The 4,828-nt window shown below is 39.0% G+C and overlaps 1 pseudogene; it reads right to left on the reverse strand.

Moving 5' to 3' along the window:
- Window positions 1-2,720: 2,720 nt before the first annotated feature.
- LOC133052595 (small ribosomal subunit protein uS14-like) lies at window positions 2,721-2,891 on the reverse strand (annotated as a pseudogene).
- Between the last annotated feature and the right edge of the window lie 1,937 nt (window positions 2,892-4,828).

Genomic DNA, 4,828 nt, shown 5'->3' on the forward strand with positions numbered 1-4,828 from the left:
GTATAGAATAATTTTCTTCCTGTCTTTTTTGATTGCAAATTTATAAAAATGACATGGTTGAAATTATGCAATATATTAAGTTTATGACATGCTTTTCTTACTTATAAGAAACATTTTCCTATGTCCCTAAAATTCTTGTAATTTCAGTGTCTATAGAATATTCTACCCTATAATGACAATATAATTCATTTAATGCTAATGGTTAAGGGCTTAGAGTCTCTACTAAGAAGGACCTGGGTTCAAATCTTACCATTTTCTTCTCAACACTAGCCATATTGCTTATTCCTCTCTGGTTTCAGTTTCCCCATCTGTACACGGAGATAATAATAATATCTTCCTCCTAGGTTGTCAGGAGGATTAAATAAGAGGACACATGTAATGCTCGTGGCACAAGGATACCCATGTTACTGACCTCAGATCTGGCTGATTGCTACCTGAAAATCAACACATGAAAAGCAAATATTGGTAGAAAGAAATGTTGATTTGGTCAGAAAAGCCAACAATTTGGGGAGAAGGTGGACTCATGTCCCCCAAACCAACACTGAAGATTCTGTTTGGCCATGAAAGTTCTTAAAGGGAAAGGAAGAAGTAATCTCTTTAATTATTGATCTCAATGATCTGTGAATCATTGAGATGTGGTAGTAGTTTAGTCACTAAGTTGTGTCCAACTCTTGCAACCCCATGGACTGTAGCCCACTAGGCTCCTCTGTCCATGGAATTTTCCAGGCAAGAATACTGGAGTGGGTTGCCATTTCTTTGTCCAGGGGATCTTCCAGACCCAGGAACTGAACCAGGGTCTCCTGCATCGCAGGCGGATTCCTACATCGCAGGCAGATTCTTTACCAACTGAGCTACAAGGAAAGCCCCTAATCATTGAGACAGGGAATCAAATTCATCACTGTCTCCTACTGGGTGCACACTTGTTGACTCTTTCTGATCTTTCTCTACATGCTATCTTGTTCACACAGTTTGTTCACAAGATTACTGAAGAGGAAGCTAAGGAAGAGATCTGGTCATCTGTTAATTACTTATTCCTCATTTTTACTTCTTTGGTCTATGGAAAGAACCAACATGTTAAGCTAAGCATTGTGTGATCGAAAGATTTGAAAGTAGTTCTTTGGCTTGAGATGAGTAGGAGATGAGGGCACCTGGCTTGAGGTTAATTACAATGTAGCTTTGCTAAAGTATTATAAGACAAAAAGGAGCCTCCTGCAGATAGTTCCAAAGAAGGCAATGGCACCCCACTTCAGTACTCTCGCCTGGAAAATTCCATGGAGGGAGCAGCCTGGTAGGCTGCAGGCCATGGGGTCGCTAAGAGACGGACATGACTGAGAGACTCCACTTTCACTTTTCACTTTCACGCATTGGAGAAGGAAATGGCAACCCACTCCAGTGTTCTTGCCTGGAGAATCGCAGGGACGGGGGAGCCTGATGGGCTGCCGTCTATGGGGTCGCACAGAGTCAGACACGACTGAAGTGACTTAGCAGCAGTAGCAGCAGATAGCTCTTTCCTGTTAAAGTGCTCTTTCCTGCCAAAAGTTGCGTGTACCAAGTGAGTACCTATAAATTTTCACTGGTATCATAAAAGGATTTTTTCCTTCAAGTTTTTGCAAATGTAATGGCTCTGTATTGAAAATCCCAGTAGAGAGATCCCTGAAGTTAGAGCTTCTGGCTATGCACTTCTTCAAGGCTCTCACTACAGTTTGTCCATTCTGCAGTATTATTTATGATAAAAAAAAGTCTGCCTATATGTAGACCTGCACAATTTAAATCTATGTTGTTCAAGATACTTACTGTATTGACAATAAAGTCTCAATTTGTCTCTGTCTCCCTCTTTTACTCCCTATCCCACTATGTCATCCAGACTTCTGTTTTGACTATCCCCTATCTCCAGCCCCAATATGGTTCACTCATCTACAATCCTACAGGAAACCAGCATCTGGGGTCTTGTCACAGAGAAGAGCCCAAGATTCAAATATTGATTTTGCTTTGCAATTTGGAGACTGCTTTGATCAGCCAGCATTGTGTCAGCATTTTACACTACCTGTTACCTCTGTGCTTTCCTCATTTACCCACCCAGATAAAGTAATTTCAGGAGCATTCATTGCCATTCTGTGCTCCATTTAATTTAACTTTTTTTTTTTTGATAGATGTGTGCCTGCCTGTTCCCATCAGTGTCTTTTTTCAGAGCAGTGGTTTTGTTTCTATGGCAACTGAAAGGTCTATTGTAATCAAATAATTGAGCCCCATTAAACTGCAATCTTCTCAGCCCCACTACAGCTTGCTCTGACTTTTATGCTGTATTATGCTGTTTTTCTTCTGTATTCTCAATCAGGCAGTTGCCATTCATTCCACTCAAAATAACACTCTAGACGTCTAGAATAGGCATTAAAAAAGATGATATGCCCCTCAAATGCCAAAGTCAAAATGTATATGTGCAATTGCCCTTTTAAAAGAGCAACCCCCCCAAATGTTTGCCTTAACAACATTCTCGTGTCATAATTGCCTTTGATTTACATATTTGATTGTAAGTTGGATTAGGCCTTTCTCATCCCATAATAATAATATTAATAAGCTACCATATATTGAATGCATACTATGTGCCAGGCTGCATGCTAAATCTTTTTTTAAAGTTTTTAAATTTTCATTTTATATGCAAAGAGCTAGCATTGTTTCTGCATAAGGCAGATGTCTTGAATGACCCATTCAAGGAAGTTCATTTAGCCCAACTTAATGAAGCTGATGTCCTTCAAGTACTGCTGTAAACACTGGCTGCACATATTGAGGCTGTATTTCTGGACTAGACCATGCTAATTTGAGCAGACCCATTAAGAGCAAAAACCCTGGTCACATTTTCTTGCACGGCTCTAGTAGAGCTGCTGGTGGCCCATGTTCTACTAGGCTTCAACAAAGCAAAAGTGCTAAGTGTTTTTTATTTTTTTCAGTTGTTATTCAATAAAATACAAGCCTTCAAATTTTAAGTGTGGTGCATTTTCAGGCAAGGAAGCAGAGAGGACATGAGGTCCCACAGAGATATTGGGTAGAGGGTTTTGGGCTTCCGAGGGCTATTGGTTACAGGCTATTCTCCAGGAGCAGATGCTGACACACACACAGAGGGAGAGCTGGTAGTTTATTTAAGATAGATCTGGTGTTTCTTGGAAAACATATCCTAAGAATGAAGAGACAGAAAGAAGTCTGTCCCTCTCCAGTCATCTGCTCAATATCCTCTCTAAAGTAATCCCACCTTCTTCCTTGGAAATGAGCTCCGACTGCCTGATTAAGGATGCCAAAGAAAAGCAGCATAATATAGTAAAAGAGTTAGAACAAGAAAAACAGTTAGTGAGTTAATGTCCTGATTTCCTTTTGGGGAATGATCTCTCCTCCATGGTGTGGTGTCTTGGTGGGAGAGTAAATCAAGGATCCTACCCCCCACTGTAGAAAGCAAAGTGACCAAGCCTGGCCCAGCTGGGAGAGGGTGAGTGGCCTAAGCGTGGCTTGGTCAACAGCTCCAGAAGTCCCTCCAACAAACGTCCTTTTGCTTAATTTAGCCAGAGTTAGTTTTTGTTGTTTGCAGCCAAAGAAACTAACGTAAGGACCTAGTTCTGAGAAATAGAGGAGTACAGCTTAGTAGGACATAAGTCCATGAGAGAAGAGGGTTCAAAGGCAGATTTTTACCATTTCCAGGTATGTCAAGGCCCATCCTGGGCATGAAGAAAGAGGTAGGACCATTAGCTTCTTGATTTAAACTTCTGTCTCCTAAATATTTACAAAACATTCATCTGACAAAAGACTTAAATCCAGAATATACAAAGAACAAATGCAACTAAATAAAAAGAATACAAAAGAATCCAATCTTTAAATGGGCAAAAGATTTAAATATACAATTTAAGAAAGAAAATGTGGCTGTTGAACACATGACAAAATGCTCAATATCATTAATCCTTAGAGACATGCAAATAAAAACCACAATGATATACCAATACATACCCAATAGAATGTCTGCAATCAAAAAGACAGATATAGTAAATGTTGGTGAAAATGTGGAGAAAACAGAACCCTCATGCATTAATACTTTTGGTGCAGTCACTTTGGGAAAAATTTGATCTTTTCTTAAAAAGTTAAACTTAAAACTTCCATATAAACCAACAATTCTACTTCTAAGTATTTACCTAAGAGAAATGAAAATATGTGGTCACACAAAGATCTGTATCCAAATGTTTACAGAAGCTTTATTCATAATAGTCAAACAAATGAAAACAGTCCAGACTTCGATTCTGGTGAATGCTCAGTGATTAAAAAAAAGAAGGAAGTTATGATACATACTACAAGTCAATGATCCTCAAAAACATTATGTTAAAAAGAAGACAGACACAAAGACCACATGTTGTGTGATTCCATTTACATGAAATACTCAGAAAAAACAAATCTATAGACAAATAGCCAGAGGAGGAAACGGCAACCCATGAAATGGCAATTCACTCCTGAAGAATTTCATGGGCAGAGGAGCCTGGTGGGCTACAGTCCATGGGGTCACAAAGAGTTGGACATGGCTGAGCAACTAACACAAATACCAGATTAATGACTGCCTTTGGCTAGGGATAGGAACAGGGAAGGATTGCAAATGAACATGAAACATCTTTTTGGGATGACGAAAACATGTTCTAAAAGTGGATTTTAAAATTCTGTAAATTTGCTAAAAAATAACTGAATTTTATACATAAAAATGAGTCACTTTTATAGTATATAAACTATATATGAAAGGCTCTTTTTAAAAAACCCCATCTCTCATTTCTGGGAAGAAGGCATAGAGAAGTAGTTGCTTTCTACC

The sequence above is a fragment of the Dama dama genome, chromosome 4 (genome assembly GCF_033118175.1).
Source record: "Dama dama isolate Ldn47 chromosome 4, ASM3311817v1, whole genome shotgun sequence".
Classification (NCBI taxonomy): domain Eukaryota; kingdom Metazoa; phylum Chordata; class Mammalia; order Artiodactyla; family Cervidae; genus Dama; species Dama dama.